This window comes from Cygnus atratus, chromosome 16 (assembly GCF_013377495.2).
Source record: "Cygnus atratus isolate AKBS03 ecotype Queensland, Australia chromosome 16, CAtr_DNAZoo_HiC_assembly, whole genome shotgun sequence".
In the NCBI taxonomy this organism is placed as follows: Eukaryota; Metazoa; Chordata; class Aves; order Anseriformes; family Anatidae; genus Cygnus; species Cygnus atratus.
Window position 1 is genome coordinate 7,142,589 of NC_066377.1, and position 18,457 is coordinate 7,161,045.

General features: G+C 38.4%; 1 protein-coding gene across 1 annotated transcript in view; it reads left to right on the forward strand.

The window, feature by feature from the left end:
* Nucleotides 1-2,745: 2,745 nt before the first annotated feature.
* ZNF217 (zinc finger protein 217) overlaps nucleotides 2,746-18,457 on the forward strand; it is a 122,373-nt gene continuing 106,661 nt past the window's right edge. Inside the window, exon 1 of the mRNA XM_035548557.2 lies at nucleotides 2,746-3,076. The gene's annotated coding sequence lies outside the window, so the exon portion shown is untranslated. The remainder of the gene's footprint in view (nucleotides 3,077-18,457) is intronic.

Sequence of the window (18,457 nt, forward strand, 5' to 3'; positions counted from 1 at the left end):
TTTATTTTCTGATTTTAGGTATATTTGGGTCAGGTAAGGAGGAGCTAAATGAATTCTGTTATAATTAGGTTAGAACAGAATACTAACATTTAAAAGTGTGTAGAGTAAGTATATAAGAACAACTATTTGCACATGAAATCCTGTATCTTAGATGGATATGTTCATTATTGTTACACCAGAGTGGTTTTTATTGGAGGGAAGCTGGGAGTTCCTGTTCCCATAAGACAGTAAGAATGACCACTGTCTCTTTCCAAATTCCCATTTACTTTCTGATGAAAGTGAATATCATAGTTCTTAAATTGGTCATTGGTAATTTCCAGCTGCAGTTATTTTGGGTAAAGAAAGGGGATTTCTGCTGTTACAGCTATTAGCTTTGTGGAGCCCATTTATACCAGTTGCTGTCATTTAAACAAAGAGAAAGTTACCTGAAGTATAAAACCACTGCAAATCATCAGGAGACTTTCAAGGATATTTTGCTGACTAGGCTGGGTTTATAAAACATAAATATAATAATACTTAAGTTTTGTGAAAAAGGAGTAGACTCTGAGTATAGATCAGTATATAACTCTGTTTATCTTCCTTCAACGAACTGATTGGAAATAACTGGAATAACTGGTTGGGAGTATAAACTCCCAGTTTATACTGGGAGATTTTTAGTGCTTTTTTTTTTTTTTTAAATCATGGGTTTTAATTTAAAAAAAAAAAAAAAAAAAAAGGAAGAAGCTTGGGCAACTGGTTTTCTTACTTCCCTGTCATTTTATGATTCTTCTGTGCCTTGGACTGGAGATTATTTATATGAGAAAATCAGTTCCTATAAGTGATGTATTTTAAAATTTTGCTGAAAGAACTCTCCTCTTGGATTAAGGAGTTTTATCCTTAAAAAGAGGATAAAAAGCATCCTTAGGAACAGTATGTGGGCACCACTGTGCAGAAGGAGAGCCTGTAGCAGACCTCATAGAGTGCTGGTCCCTCCTGTCTCAGGATCATACTACTTCTGGAGTATGATCTTTGTTTACATAGAACTTGGGCTGATAGAGTGCTTTTTTTTCTTTGTTTCAGTTGGTTGGTTCCACTTTCAGAGTAGTAGAGACTATCAATATTGTGCTTGTCTCCTAGTGGAGAGACTTTCCGAGGCAGACGGTTTTGCAGCGTGTCCTAAAGATGCTCAGACTCTGGGTTCGCCTGCTGTCTGCGTTGAGACCACTGCGTTGCCAGCTCCCCTCGACAGAGGAAGCTTTGTCTCTGGCCCTCGTGTGTTTCATCCTGGGCTTTGTGATCTGCATTTTCCCAGCGGGGCACAGCTGTCACGGTGACTCACAGACTGAAAATCACCCTTTGATGTAGCTGTGTCTCTAGCCATGTAGCATGTTCTCCAGTTCCTTGTCCAGTCTAGCTTTAAGTGATTCAAACACCACTCCTGTGAGCAAAATATTCCATAGTCTAGGCGACGGTGTTGCTATTCAGTCTGACTTCATTCCAGCCCACACTATTTCATGCCAGTCCCTAGTATTTACACACATCAAATATTTTAGGCAGTTATCATGTCCTACCTTAGTCATAATTTTACTGTATTGCATGCGTTCAACCTTTTTTCCTTTTTTCCTTTTTTTTTTTAATCAGTTTACCCAGAAGCCTGGCTACTTTGTTATTCCTTCCGTTATCAATAGGATAAATAGGATATCTGTCTATAAACAGATAGACATTTGGGGGAGGGAGGATTTTTTTTGAATCAAAAGTTTATACAGAAATAATAAAATATACTTGTCAACATAATTTTTTTTCACTGAAAGGATTAGGAGTTGTTTTTAGATATGGAGCTTTGGTTCAAGATTATAACACTTGTGCAAATTTATGTTCCCCTTCCTCTCAGTGCAGAGCTCCTTGCAGTGATCAGATTTGTATGATTTAAAAATTAGTTCATGACTTATGTTGTTTTTTCCAAGGTCTTCAGTGGTGATTTAATTTAGCACATTTATGACTTATGTGAAATTATTCATTATGCAGTTGACCTTATGCATGACAATAAACTGCCCCTTTCCAACAATTGGCTTTTGGAGTGAAGTTAAGGCTGAAAGATGGATAAGCAGATAATACAGAAGAGACTGCTTGATTTTAAAGTGATATTAGGACGATGTTCGAGTGCACAGAGGGGCTGGTGCAGGCTGCCCTGCATTTATTTCCTCTGTGTCCGGAACGTTAAGTGCTCGGTGTAGCAATGGTGCTTGCTATCGATGGGAATTGTTTAACAGCTGACCACAGTATAAAGTGGAAGGACGAGGGAAGGGACTGAAATAGCTGGGATAGGAAATTCCTGCAGAAAAGAGAATAGGGAAGTAAAACCCAAAAGGCCTGAAAACGAGTGACTGGGGCAGATAGGGCTGCAGTAGCTGGAGGGAGTGGCTTCTCTCACTTTTCAATTAGTTCACTTTGCTCGGCTCTCACTGGTGGGAGTGATCTGATCACGAATGTAGACACCGTGATGCACAGTCCCATTCTGCAGTGTTACACATCACGTGGCCAAAAAAAAAAAAAAAAAAGTGATGCATTTTTTCTGTCCACAAAGACTTTTCTTTTTTCTTTTTCCTTCCCACTTTTTCAAACATTTCATTGTCAAATAAAAATTGCAGTATTTTTTTCGAATGGTTGGGGAAATGCAATTTTCCAGGGGTAGGAGGAGAAGCCAACTTTGCGGGCAGGGGGAGGGGAGGGACAACAAAGCACTTATTCTTCCCTCTCCCCTCCCCCAGCAGAGGGAGGAAGCAGAGGAGTGGTAGAAGTAGGAAGAAGAAAGGAATTAAAAAGTAAAGAAAACTTGAAAGTGGAGTAAGGAAAGGAATTTAAAGGGGAACTGTACACTTTTTAACAAATCTTTGGAACGAGGGCTAAATTCGGTGAGATAATGAAAACTCTGAATTTAGCAAGCCACTTGCTTTAATTTTAAGCATATGCCTTGTCCTGCTGCTATCTGTTTAGTTATTCCGATTTATTCCAATTGAAGGCGTGGCCTAAAGGTTTAGGATAAAACACAGATGAGAGTATTTGTGCAACATCCTCACTGCTCATTTATCGGGGAGAGGTAAGTAACTTGGATAGTTTCACTCAAGAGGTTTCATAACCTTTAAGCTGGGTGTGTGCTGATTCAGTACGGTAACAGCCGTATTCAAAACGAGTTAAGCTTTCTGTGTTGCATGCCATTTTCTGAGGATTAGTCCAACCACCTGTTACTAAAACGTGAAACTCAATCAGAAAAGCAATTACATATCATTCCAGATGCGTACAGAAAGGCACACCTTGGCTGAAATAACTACAGAACCAAGAACATTTTCATAGGAAACGCATCAGCTTTTGTCTCTCAACATGAAACGCTTCTGGCAGCTCTCACTGTGCGCCAGCTCTGCGTTTCTGTGATGATCGCACTGTGCCTTCATGCACACACATGTGCATGCACACACGTGCATGCACGCAAAGAAAGACTACTGCTCAGTGAGACTCCTGTTTGATCACAGTTGCACTGCTCAGGCTGTAGATAAGCAGAGATAAGCAAAGTGTACGTTACATGCTTGAATCATATGCCTTTCCAGCTGTAGATGTATGCGCAACACGGACAAAGGATATATAGCATTGACCGGGCTGCTGACTGGCAATCTTTCCCGATAGATACTCATCAGTTAAATATTGCTTTCAGATAGAGGAATCTTATTTATTTATTTATTTATTATTACTCTTGAATACAGCTGGCTTGAAAAGCAGGATTTCCAGTTTGCAGAGATTTCATTACTTTTGTTTTGTTTTGTTTCCTTGCTTGCTTTGAACATGCTGTCAGTCCTGGGACCACGGGTTTTCAACATTCTCCACAAACTGGGACCCCCAGGCTCTGCAGCCCCTTGGTGCCATTGACAAGACCAGGGGTGAAGGGGAAAGTCCCCAGCAGCTGCCCCGGCCGGGCTCAGTGCTTTGGGGACAGCCTGGGCTGGGCTAGTGGCCCTTCCTCAACCCCCAGGATGTGTTCAGTAACGTGTTTCAGGCTTGGCAAATTGTGATTATCCAACAAAACTTTGTTTTGTCAGAAAATTTCTGACTGGCTTTACTTCTGAGTAACTTCCTTCATCTCACCCGAGAGAGTAAAAGGCTCAGTTTTCTTGGGGCAGGGAGTACATAAATAACTGATAATGCATGCCCGAACTTCTCCCACTGGGATTAATAATAGTATATAAATATTTATAACAAAAGCAAGTTATCCTTGAATTAGATCTGGAGACAGCATTCACTTTTGAATGGAATTGAGCCTGCTGATACCAGATTTGTATTTGGGCCTGAATTTCTGTTCTGGGAGCTATTAAAGCAAAGGCTGCTTGGCCTCATATGAATGCAGCTCAGTAACAGCACTTCTGAAAACTAAAACTGGAAAAGTTCCTCATTCCTTGTTCCTCATTACAGGGCAGAACACCGAGTTTTTGACAATGACCTGTAGAAACATAACTCCCTGTTTAGTAGCGGTGTTTGCAAACAACTTTAGAGCCATTGTTCATTTGCTCAGCAGCTGTAACAATAGGTAGGTGGGTGAGAAAGCAGCAGCTACACGCTCTTCCTCGTTCACTCACTGTGCTGGCAGTGCTGCATCAGCTGAGCACAAGAAGACGGTTTGCAACACTCAGTTGCTACTGGCTGTGGGGAGTCAGTTTTGCTCTTTTCTATTTCCTTAGCAGAGCAGGTTTGGGTTAAAAGAGGAAACAAAAATGTGCAGCCATTCCTCTCTGAAAACCAGACCTTAGCTCCCGGTGGTTCTTTTCTTTTCCTTTCAAAACATGAGCAAGATTAAAAATAAAGAAGTGTCAGTGTGCTAATGTTTCAGTTTCTAATCAGTTCACAAATGGCAGGAAATTAACTGGCTTTTCATGAACATCTGTTCCACTTCTGGCTTGAAAGGTTGGAGGCAAATGCTATCTGTCAAATTTAATAGTGAGCATCGGTAATAAATATACTTTTCATTTTTCATATATATACGCTCCCCCATTTCTCTATTAGCTATTCAAAATAGTACATTGTAGCTATATGCGTTGTTTTCTTTATATTTTGGTGAGAAGTAATAAATGCTGTTAGTTAAAAGGATCATGAACTGCCTCAGAATAGGGATCAGAAAAAAAGTTGTGATTACAGTCCTGCAATGCTGTACACCTGCTGGATACATTAAGAGCTTGTATAACAACACTCATCCTGAGCTCTTTCCAAGTGAAATTTTCTATTTTGAAAACTTTATAATGGCTTGGGAATCAAAGTATTTATTTATTTATTTTAACTATTATTTATTTTAAAGAGACTTGAGGAACTAAAGGTCTTGTTGCTGCAGCAACGGTTTCTATGGGGATGTCATATCCAAGTAATTTTATTTAATTCACCTTTTGGTCCCTAATATTCCCATACAGCCAGGTTCTCTGGGCTAATGCAATAGTACTCTACAGGACAGGTGTAACCCAGTTTGCACTGATCTTTTTTTTTTTTTTTTTTTTTTTTCTTGAGGCTGGTAGGAATTAATGACCATCTAACCACTCTAGCTGTTAGCTCGTGCCCTGGGAGGGGACTTTGCTAACCCTGCCTTGCCTCACACTGGGACTGGAATGCCTGCACATTATGCTCCTTTCAGTGCTATTGGTACTGTGTACTAGATATTGTCTCTTAATTTAAAAAAAACTGACAAGCATCCAGGATTTCTTGTTCGCTACTGTTGGGTGATAGGGAATTCGCAAAGCTGGAATCATGCGTGGTTTGTAACAGCTGTGCTTTTCTTGGCTCCCTGAAGATGAGGACTTGCATTTCTTGATCGAAGAGACACAGGGATATCTACACTATATGCTTGTAGAACTGATTACTCCTCAAGTTGGTTTCAGTACCAGTTCAAAGAAAAGGTGCTCTGGAGAGCAACTTTTATGCTAAGTAAAAACACAAGTAATGCTGGGTTTTGAGCAATCCATAGCTGAAATAGAGAATGACAGCCTAGATAATGCAGCAAATGGTCAGAAAAACACCAAAAGCTTCCTAGATTCTCTCATGGGGTCCAAAGAGGAGGACGTTAATCAGGAGAGACAGAAGAATCTGTAACCAGACAGGTTGGGCTATTACACAAGAATACCATGCAAACATGAAACTAGAGGAAAAGATCTTTATCAGCACCTAGCATGCAAAAGCATACAGAAGGGAAACTCAAACAGCATTATGTGCTGTGGTAGTGTGCTACAACTGCAGCTTGTTTTCCCTCATTATGGGCAGTAATTACTGGCACTACATTGAACATTCAGTAAAAGTACTTGCTGTGGTCCGCTTGCCTGGCATCAGAACTTCTTTTCCCACTACTCTGTTTGCTTAAAATGGTATTTATGAGAGACTTAGTTTTAGTTCTCTGCTGTATAAAATTCCACAGTTGTCTCTTATATTTGTTTTCGTTTTAGGTCTTTTGCTTTCCCAGTGTGTGCTGCTGTCTCACCAAACCTCCTCCTTGCTGGCTTGAGATGTTGCAGTTAGAGGAATTTGCACATTTATTGTATCTGTAGATTAAAAAAAAAAAAAAAAAAAAAGAAAAAAAGCTGCTTCCTCTGATTTGTGAGGAAACTTGGCTTTTAGTAAGACTAGGACTTTATGGGGCAAACGGGCCAGACTCCCTAAACTTCAGAATTAATGTGATTTAAAAAAAAAAAAAAAAAGATAACACTTTGGAAAATGTTACATATGTTGTCCTTAATCATACAGTGAATTTGATGCTGATCTCTGCAGTGTTTTAAGGAGAGCTTCAAACAGGAGGAGAAGGCTGTTTTGATATTTCAGGGTGAAGCATTTATATCGGTAGCTTAAACTACCTGAATAGCTGTTTTTTTCTTTCTGTTCCTGCCCCAGTGAGAGGCACACTGTGCTGATACTGTCTGTGAGGGTGCCTTTCTGATTTGCCTATTGCCGTTTTGGACACAGCTTTACACAGCAGGCTTAGGCCTTGCTTCTACCCAGTATCACCCAGTGTCAGTGTGGCTGACAGCAGAGTAGGTGTGCTGGGGGAGAAATGTTTTACAATTACTTCCATCCACCTAACTACAACACAGGAATCTAACCACTGTGACTGTGAGAGGGACTTATCCAGCTGGGGAAGACTTGATAAAGAAATCATGTGGTGGAAGGATTTTTCCCACTGGCAAAGGGCACTCCAAAATGGTGGGCACTCCAAAATGGTGGGCACTCCAAAATGGTGGGCACTCCAAAAGGGTGGGCACTGCCACAGCTCGTCTCCTAATGTACCTAAAGGCCCGTCGAACTCAGAGCCACCAAGCTCTTCCCCATCATTCTGGCCACATTATCACTGCTCGCTGTCCTCCATGCAGCCTGACAGAGTTTAAAAATAGCAGAAGTCTTTCACTATTATTCACCCCTGAATTCCCAAAGCTCCTGCAAAGGTGAGGAGGAATTGTCCTTGTCTGCCATGTGGGAAAGTGAAGCAGAGCAGATGAGCCAGGTGATAGACTTGCTCACACTGCCATGAGCAGCAAACTAACCTAGGAGTCAGGTTTCCTGAGCTCACTGATTGCCAAGTGCCAGGTTCACATTGTTCCCTCTTTAGCAGTTTGAGAAAATTAAAAACTACGTACTACATTGTTGAAGACTTATATATCCTTATTCAAACAGATGCACAAATCTAGTTTAATGAAAGGAAAAACAATATTGCCTCTTAATGAACTCTGAATAATTATATTATTCTCTAAGCATTGAGTACACCAATTCTCACTGGGGGAATGGGGGGAATCATTGGGCAAGAAAAATAATTGTTTCACTAGCAATTATCATTAGAGTATTAAAGAAACTGACTTACTTATCATTAAATAGTCTCTCTGGAAGCTTTTGTTTCCTAATAAAGTGCTCATCTCATGAAGTATCATCAGGAGTGCAGTAATTTGATTCTGATTATGAGTTTTTACCTGCTTACTAAAGAATTGCTTGTAAATATTAATAATGGATTCCCACTGTGGGAAAAGAAGGTACCACTGACATTCCCAAGTTATGGAAAACAAATCATTAATGCTGTAACTACCTTCCCCTGTTAACTATATCCTCATGGCATAAAAAGCACATAAAACCCTGGTGACAAATTATATACCATGAAGGTGCTCTACTGTTTTTGCTCAGTTTCCAGTTGCACCACACTACTTGATTAGCCTGGAAAAGGCAGTGAAAATTCATTCCTGTGCTACATAGTGCATAAGGTTACTTGAGGATTGACTTTCAGTAGTTCTTCCGAGGTTTCACATTTTGACCCTTTAGAAATGGCAAATTAAATACTTTCAAAGAGAAGGTAGATAGGAGAAGGATGTAGGTAGACAGTAGAGAACTCCCTGTTCTAGGGCCAGTGTTCAGACAGTGTTACATGCTATTTTTTTCTTGAGATTGAAGTTGAAATTATTTGATAATTTCAATTTTGAAATTGCTTCAAAATTTGCTTTTTGATTTGCTTTTCTTTAGAGATTGACTAACTTCTTCTGGAGCCTACTATTCACATTGGTGATTCTTTTCACCCACTCATTACCTTTTGGTATTTTACTTGCAGGTGAAGAATCTTCCAGCGTGCTATGTAGTATCACCCAATCTCCCCAGTACATTGGGTGGATGGGGAAAACCCCCACCAATAAATAGCTTGGTTTTTAGTTTTGCTTTGGTCGAAAATACAACACAAAGCTACAATTTCCACTGTTATACTACCATTTCATAAATCATAAGTGCTTCAAGATAGAGAACAAATATTTATGCATATCAAAATGCCATTAGGTTTCTAGAGCCATTCCCCAAAAAGGCAAGGCACCTATTCCACTTTCTAAACTTATGAAACTCTTCTATGCACATATCTTTAGAAACTTAAAACTCTGTAAATTTGCTCTTGAGTTTCTGGTGCACTCAGCACAACTTGTTAGTTATTGACAAAGTGCCACAAAGCAAACAAACAAATAAAACCCTCATCATTTCATTTTTAAATACAGAAGATTATAAATCTACAGAATGAGGTGTAAATATCCTAAGAGGAAAGCTCATAAGGAAAATGAAGGAGAATGTTTTCAAATAGTAAGTGTTGTTAATATCCCCAAAGTTTTGTCCAAAAGGCAGGTGACACATCCCCTGCCTCTGCACATCTCTGCCATCCTTTGGCTCCCCAGGTCTCGTGGCTGTCCTTGTTTTAGGCACTGCCTAACACTTAGCCATTAATATGATCAGCAATTCACAACCAAAGCTCTTTTCTCTGCCATTAATCATTTTGCTGACTTACTTTATCGTGGTGAGTGACAATAAATGTGGAGTAAGATGCTGCATTTGTCCCTAAATGATCTATGTTTATGGTTTCCTATTGTAGGGTCAGAGTCTACTGGTCTACTGCACTGTGCAGACTGCAATCAGTTGAACTCAATCCAGCACCTAGAGTATGGCCTTGTGAAGCCCCCAACTTCTATATTGGGCTTTCTTTGAAAACCCTTACCTGAGAGCTCATGCAACAGCAGTCAGGGACATGCTCCAATGATGATGGTTATTATGCTGTCAGTCCTTTAAAAGGTCTTTGTGGAGAAAAAGCAGATTGAAAAAATAGGTGAAAATGTGAATATTTCTTTGGCTTTGTGTGGGTGAATGTCTTTCTTGAGGGTTCTAGAGACTTTTTGTATATACACCTTTTCTGTAGATTTTATTTCCCCATTGCTTACATGTTTTTTTTGCATAATATTAACACTAACCTTTGAGTCACCCACATCCTGGTATTTATCACCACATTCTCTTTATGAAACAGAAGAAAATCTTTACATATTATCAGGCATACATAGAGTCATAAATTGTATTTTTCTCATCTTTCTTTGTGAAAAGGGGGGGTGGGAGACCTGTACTGAAAAAGTCTTACACAAGAAGTTTTTTGAGAAGGTATCATCAATGGAACAGATACTGTCACACTTGTCACTAGTCCCTTTGCTTTGTGTGCTGTCCCAATATAATCATTCTCTTAGGGGAATTAGTTAATTATTAATTTAAAAAGCTATGTTTCTTGTATTTCTTCTTTTTCTCACCTACTGTAACTGCTATAGTAATTATAGCTAGAACAAACTACTCATCCTGCCTGCCCCATATTACTGTTACAAATGATTGAACAATTGCAATCTTTCAAGCTATCAAACTTTTCATGATTTTTGTGCCATTTCATGAAGTTCTTTGTATTTAATTTAAATAAGGCCTGATCAGTCTTAGAGACATCTCAGTTTTGTATCTCAGTTTGGGGTGGGATTTTCTGCATTGCTTATGTATATTTCTTGTATTGCAAAGCTAAGAGGAAAACTTAAAAACATGAGGCCAGGATATACAATGAACTCAGAGCATGCTGTATTTTTCCCACACCGTGGAACTTGTTCAGCTTGTTGTTGTTTTTTATTTTTTTTTATTTTTTTTTCCAAGCACCTCAGCAAGTTAGATGTCTGCTCCCCCTCATCTCAGTTGGAAGATCAGTTTGCCAGGGAATACTAGGAATAGTTCATTCATTTATTTAGACTTCTTCACCTGAATCGTGACCCTGTAAGCCTTCTCCAGTTTGGACTATTTTAGGCTAAGATAGCTAAGACTTTTCAGCATTACTGTAATAGAAACCAAGTCTACATTGATACCAGAGTGAAAAAATAATAGTTTTATTGCATATATTAGTGCTGCTTGCTTTAATTCAGATATTACAGATAAACGGTAGCAATTTGAATAATAAACAGGAAGAAAAAGTCCAGCAATTGTACTGAGGATAGTCCAAGGCATTGTTCCTTCTCCTTTACTGAAACCTCTTCTTTCATCCTTGTCCATCAAGCTATTTCCATCTGGAACCCCCAGCCCCAGGGAAAGAGATTCAGGTAAAGCCTGGAGGATGTTAAGCACCAAACCATGGCATCTGCCCAGCGGAGTGGAAGCTTGCCTCACCAGTCACAGCACACAGCTGGGAAGCAGATCAAAAGAAAAATGCCTGGGTAGCTTTTGAGGATCTGTGCCGAGGCTTTCCGTCAGTATAATGGAGATGGTAGCATTTATTTGACATTAACACACACAGAGGAGGAGTAAAAGTACCTTATGGCAGTCTGCACTTGCATAATTTTGCCTATCTCAAAAAGCTTAAAAAAAATTTTTTTAAAAAAAAAATTAAGAACTGAAGCTGCTAAACTTTAGGATTCTACAAAATGTTACAACCCTCTTTGGAATTTCAGAAATTTAATTTTATCCAGAAAACAAACAAAACAGGGAGTGGAGTATGGAGAACATTTTTTATCTCCACAGTCCTCATTTATGTGAAAGGGGAGGTTTACAGCGAAAACAAAGCCCAGTCCCTTTACACTCACAGATTGCTTATGTAGAAACCTTAAACTCTCATTTGTAAACCTTTTAATGTTTTGGAAAAGGGTGTTCCAGTTGTGTTTTCATACTAAATTCTGTGTCTGGCCACAAAATAGATACACGTTCAGTCCGAGCCAACAAAAGGCAATCACAAAAAGAGCAACCCAGATAGTTTGCTGAAGCTTTTCTGTCTGGAGCTGGGAGAAATCCTTCGGGTGCTGCACTTCTTCTAAGAACCCAAAAGCTTTTTGTCGGTAATTCAGCACATACCTGACCAAAAAAAAAAAAAAAGCAGTCTGACTGGTTTTGTTGTTTCAGCTGTGCTGAAGCAGGGGAAGCAAACAAAGCTTTAGCATTTCAATTAAGTTTCAACTCTGATGATATTTTCAAGTAAATATTTATAACTGTTGGTGCCCCTTTAGCAAGGAGTAGCTCAGTTACGGTATTTTATATTTAACAAGTATCTTGGTGCTATCAGAAAAAATAATGCAGGTATTTGTTCCCAAGAGCAAAACTGCCATCTCGGTGCTGCCTTCTTTAGCAGTTCCCCCACGCTCTGGTGCCAGGCAGAGTGGCTGTTTTCTTGTCTCCCGGACTGGAGTTTGTAACCGAAAAGGGGAAGTCTCACATCTCTCTTTAACACTTGACCAGATCAATGACTTGTGATATCAGAGCTTCATGAGCTCAATACAATTTGCAGTAAATGTAGGTTATTTTTTCTGACTTCAGGAAGTGGGCTGCCAAGCACCGAGATTCTTTCTGCTCCAATGATATAAACAAGCACAAAAGGAAGTCAGGTCAAACTCTAATCTCTTTCTTTGTACTCCACACCATCATTAAGAAGAACAAAGTTTTGATTCGTTTTGCTGCAGGTTTCAAGATGAAGTAAACAGAAAAATACTAATGCATTTCAGTGTTGTTTTTTTTTTCTCATCAATAATTTCAAAAGGTGCTCCAATTAGCTGGTAATAATCCCAAATACAGCATTCGCAAGAAGCTGCAGGTTTTTGTGGTGTTTTTTTGTTTGTTTGTTTTGTTTTTTTGTGACATTGCTACTTCAAAGGGACTGCAGGACTGAGATTAGCCAATTGTAATTCTTCGCAGCAGCTGTTAAATCTTAAATTGCTGAAACGTTATCTCAGATGCAGTACGACAGACCCCAGCAAAGCTCTGTGCAAACTTACATGGACAAATTTGAAACTGGCATCTATTCGTAGCCCAGAAAAACTAAAAAGTTATCTAAACAGGGAAAAGGCCTTATGAAAGTAGTGATCACCAGACAGTGTGGAGACAGCTTATCTCTTTGATCAAAAGATACTGGTTTTAAATCACAGGTAAACAGGCTTTTGAAGTGTACCAGACAATTTAAACTGTAACCACCAACATAAATTATTTTTTACCCATTTTAATCAGGAAAAGTGAACATTTTGGGTTACAGGGAAAGTGTCTTTAGTGAGGTTACCAGGTTCCCCTACACGATTACGCTGTACCACACCCTCTAGCAAGGCACTAAACCCTGGGTTACATGGCTGGAAATGCACTGACTGTGTAGAAGACCTTTTACAGGCATGCCTGCCAAAACTGGGAGTGGCTTTGATTGGTATTTATCTAGCCCAGTTATTCAGTTGATCAACAGATGTGCTGATCTTTGTGCATTTCCCGATACTATTTTAAAATCGACTGCTTGTATTTCTGCAGAAGCAGCTACTCCTTCCAGTGAAAGACCGGCCTTGCAGAACAGGGGGGGTCAGTGTGTAATGTTTCCTATCTCTGCGAGTAAGCTTGCCTCTTGGCATCCCTCCCTGTGCATTACTGTTGGAAACACGGTTGTTCTGTGTAACAAAGCAATTGCTGGAAGAGAGAAGAACTAGATATGATTAAAGTTGGAACTTGCCTTCTATTTTCCTGAATATAGCACCACTGAAACTTCTTTCTCTCAAAGATTTGGTTTTGTTTTCTTCTTCCTTTAAATCTATTTAAATAGAAGTTTAGTTTTTTCTAACAGATTAAAGGGTGTGAATTTTATTTGTTGGGGGATCAGGGAGGGCTATTATAAATGTTCTCCATTCAGTAACTCAAGTTTGAGGTCAGGTTGTATGGTGTGCAGTCACAATTTGTCTGTGGTGATGAACTTTCATTATCTTAATATCCCAAACAAGGTACCTGCTAGCAACAAAACCACTTCCTTTGTATCATTGGTTAAAAGAAAAGAAAAAAAAAAAAAAAAACACCTGGGTCTGTGTATCTGCCAAGCATTCAAAATCTGCACTTTCTGAAGTAGTAGAACAGCTGAAACCATAAACTCGGTGCTCAGCTGGCTAAGGGGTTGAATATTTGGTAGGTTAATCTCTCATTATATTATATTATATTTGGTTGATCTCTCAAAACTAAATAATTCATGTAATTCATTCCTTTCATCTGTGTTTAGTGGGCTACACTTCAGGGGAAAAAAAAAAAAAAAAAAAACAGGAGCAAGAGAGCAAGAAGGAAGTCTAAGAAATTGTCAGGCAAGCAAACTACAGCTAGCAGCCTGCTCTGATGTTGAGGAAGTACTTTGGAGAAAGCTACTTAGATCTGCAATGTACGTAATCATTGCAAAACCTTTCTTCTTACGGGGAATTGAACCAAATGTATCTGAGACTTCTAAAGTCAAGAGAAGGCAAAAGTTATTTTTTTCTTCAGAACATTTTTACATCTCTGAACATTTTATTTGGCTAGTTTAAGGACATTTCGCTACTGTCTAAGATGTTGAGGTAGGAGGAGGAAGAACCATTCTTTTGACTCTTCATTAAGATCCTTTTGGTTCTGTTTTGACTACAGCAATTAAATATAGGGGTGCTCATAGTGAAAATGTTATTAAGGAATAAGAAGTGGGGAGAAAGTGAGAGATTTTTGAAGGTTAACCATAAAAGCCCTATCTAAAGGCATACCACAGCAGAATTCTTCCATTCAGGCTGTGTGGAATATCTGATTTCCTTTTCGGTTCCCACTGTCTTCTGCAAAGACCAAGTAGTAGAATGTGAAAATGGCATGAAAAAGTAAGATGTGAGAAATTTGCCCTACTAGATGCAAGTGTATCTTGGAACAAAAATAGATACTGAACTGTCATCACACCTTTAGCCATATTATTTTCCATCTGCTGATGTGGTATACACTTTCAAGTCTTCTGTAAAGCAATTAAAAGCTTTTTGTTATAGCTTACAGTAAGAGAAGTTTGTCCATGTATTTTTAATATCAGGACAGACCCATTAGATCTCTGATGTGGACAGACACTAACTTCCAGCAGCGTCTTGACATTGATTTTAAACATAAAACTGGTTGTTATTTGAGTCTGATCCTCGCCTGAGGAGCACAAATCATTTTGGTGAGGCAGTGCTCACAAATGACATTTTTACAGACCCAAATGCTTCCCCACTCTTCTTAGTACAGTACAACATGTCCGTGATGAGATGTTGTAATATATATGTCTCCCAAGTATTTGAATTACAGTCATAAGTATAAAAATGTTAAGGCTACACTGTTCCTTTTTTTTTTTTTTTTTTTTTTTGAGATGTACAAATACAGAAGTAAAACGTACAACTTGGTAAATATCTGCATGCACTTCTGCAAAAGTATTTCATTTTGTAAGTATGTACATACATATTTTTACATGCACTTATTTACAAAGAATGTGTCGATTTCATGTAGCAATGATGGGGTACAGTTGAAGGATCTGTGATTTGAAATGTGCTCAACAGGGGAAAAAGTGGGGAAATCTTCAAACGTGTCTGTGGGTGGTGTCTGAAAGAAGGGCGAATGTCTTGCAAAGTTTCATCTTGCAAGTAGTGATCTCTTTCACTAGATGTTTCAGATTATTTGGAGCAGATTAGCTACTGCAGTATAATGAAAAGCACCTACAAAGTGTTCAGATAAACAATGTACCTCTGATCTTTTTGTTTTCCTCTTTTACCTTCCTCTCCTTCCCTCCCCTCCCCCAGCTCCACGTATCCCGATCCTGGGAAGAAGCAAGGGGACATGGCAGAGTTTCATTAGGCTGCTGCAATTAAATCCCTCAGTGGCGGCGAGGAACTTCTGAGATGTTAATAATAGTTTGAGCTTTCCCTGGAAAACAGAATTCAAATGGTCTCTGTGCTCTTGCTCCTGCTCTGAATCTTCTTATTCTCTGACAAACTCTTCCTGCTTCTGGGATGGTGTTGGCGCACAGCCATTTCATGCATCTTAGGAATCTGGGGACTGGTAAATTTACAGTCGCTTTTAAAGAGGAAAATAACATTAATCTGACATCCTAACTACTGGGGCCCATTCAGCACATAGATTTTTCACCATATTCTTCTAGGTGATGCTCAGTTTCTCTTCCTTGGTCATACTTAAGTATTGCAAGTGCAAGGAAAAATAGAAATTTTCTAAATTTCCCACTAGGTACCTGTCTGCATCTTTTGCTACTACAAATTGCAAAGATTCAGTTCTACCGGGAGCTCTGCTGTGCTGAACATGCTTTAATCCAGAGATCAGAGCATTCAGCACCTGGTGGAAGAGCCATCTCTCTCTTGCAGTGACAATCCAGTTGTATTCTTTTATTAAAGTGTGCCAATAGTAAGCTATCTTTGCTAATAACAAAAGGATTTTATGAACAGTTTTCCCTAAAGCATTCAGAACAGAATTCTTATTTGAGTCATTTCAAATCAAATAATTGTATTTCTGAAGAAGCAATGTTTTTGCTCAAGTCTGAGCCTATAGCTACACCAGAGCTGGGAGGAGGAAAACAAAAATTCTCTTTCTGCTAATACCAGTGCAGATTCAATTTTTTTTAGGAAGAGTGAAAGGGAGGATAAACCAATTAGAAGAACTAAGATATACGATGAAGGAGGAGTTGCCTGTAGGCTACTTACATGATGGCAGTTCCTTGGCACTTAAAACGGTTTAAAATGAATACATAAATAAAAGTAAAACTCAAGTTGTTAACAATCTTACATACGTAGAAGCTGATACAGATAAAACTGGAGTATCAGCATAGATACAGATGTATGTATGTGTACACGCATGCATGAAACCCAGGGATGGCTATCCTTAAGAAAACGTGCATGGGCACTTAACTGCAAAGGATCCGACCACTCTCAACCTGTGTGGTCCAGTGCTTCAACAGGAAGATGGTATTTGCTTCTGGTTTTGTGTCCTGACAGACACCTTTCTGTGCCTCAGCATTTAATCTTTAAAATGGATCTGGTGATTTTGTAGAGAGAGAAAAAAAATCTGCCCCGTTGTTAACCACTAATTGCAAATAGTACTTGCTGACTAATTTTAAATAACAAATGTATTTGGAGTAATTCAGAGTTTTTGATGAACTGGGACAGACAGGAAAATAAATCATTTGCTTGGAATTGTTCAGCTCTGATAACTGCCATTGTATAATATAAAATGCAAATGTTATCCTGTGCAATTAAAACACAAAAGATATATATATATATATATATTTAATCGATCAATTGTATTTTAACTTTAAAAAAAAAAAAAAAAGACTGTTGGGAGGATTTTATTGACGTTCGAGTTGATTACTGTTGATGATGGAACATAATCCATTTTATTGAAGAAAATGAAATTCTTTTTAATCATACAGAGCACACAGAACCCAGAAAGAAAGAAAGAAATCTCTGATATACAATCATATCTTTTACTGCTTTATTTTCTAAAATTTGTATTAAAAATTAAAATCCAGATTAAATATATCTTGTAGTTTATCTGAGTGTTTAATTTATAACAGATTGTGCAATCTTTTTATAGTTCCATGCAGCAAGCCACTGGTTTAGGTCACTGAAGTCAGCTAGGCTCAGTGTGAGACCTGCCCATCTGATTCTCTTTGCAGGATCAGAGACTTTTTTTTTTTTTTTTTTTTAATCTGCAATGGTGTCTCTGAGTTTCAAAGCACAAGCTACAACGATAATTTTACAACTTTGGCACTTTCAGACTTGCTCAAGAAAAGAACACAATCTTTAAATCCAGCTGAATTCAACACTTGTATTTATTAACAAAGTGGCACCCAGCCAGAATTCTGAACACGTAACCTGTTTGGTCATAATGCTGCCTTTGTGAGGATATCTGAATTTCTGGAATTCAGACCCACCAATTCGCTCAATGAACCAGAAAGCATTTCTATTTCTTGGCAGAAGGAATTAGGAAAAATTAGCAGGCTTGCATTTTTTGGGCCTGTGATAAAATTATTTTTGAACTTTATTCTTCTGAGTATTGGCTTGCTCCTGTACATTCCAGTTCTCTATGGATGACTGCATTAGAAGAAGAAAAAAAAAAAAAAAGAAAAGAAAAAACCTACTGAAACAACAGCAAATATTGTAATTTCCTAGTTTCTATTTCCTAGACATAACCTCAGAAAAGCTTCCTAAGTAAAGAGGGTGTGTAGAACATAGGAAATTTGTTTAGGAGATTTTTACAGCATAACCAAGAAGACTTTGAAAAGATTGGCAAAGGATTTTTTGTGACTTTTTAATTTATTCTTTCTAATTATAAAGGCCAACAAAGCAGCATTTGGCAAAAGGAGGACTGCTGAGCTTTAGTTTGTCTCTCTTTTGAGAAGAGCTAGAGACTTGTAAAAAATATTTTATCTTTACTCTTTTTTTCCTTTTTTTTTTTGGCAGTAACAAAGCTTTTGTCCTCTCTGAGTAGTTGTGAAAATATTTATTGTAATTTTTTGCATTCCATGGAATGGCATGACAGCATGACAGTTTGGACATTGCCACAATATCCCTTCATTAATATAGAAGCCAATGACTTTTTAAAACTGTTTAACAAAATGAACACCAGTTGTTGTCTGCTGCTTAGGTAAAAACCCTCCCCTTCTTGACTGCTACATTTTGGTTGTCTTGGCTTTTGTGATACTATTACTTCGTTAAGTCTATCTCTATCAGAAAGTGTCAGATTTAGCAATTGCATTTCTAAATAAAATTAGTGAGTGGAGAGAATACCCCTTCCAGATTTCTTCTTGTAATATAATCTTTAATAAAAAGGAAAAATAAAAATAAAAAAATCAACATGTATATAAGAAAATGAAGGAAGAACAACTGTATTGTAACTGCCATAAATT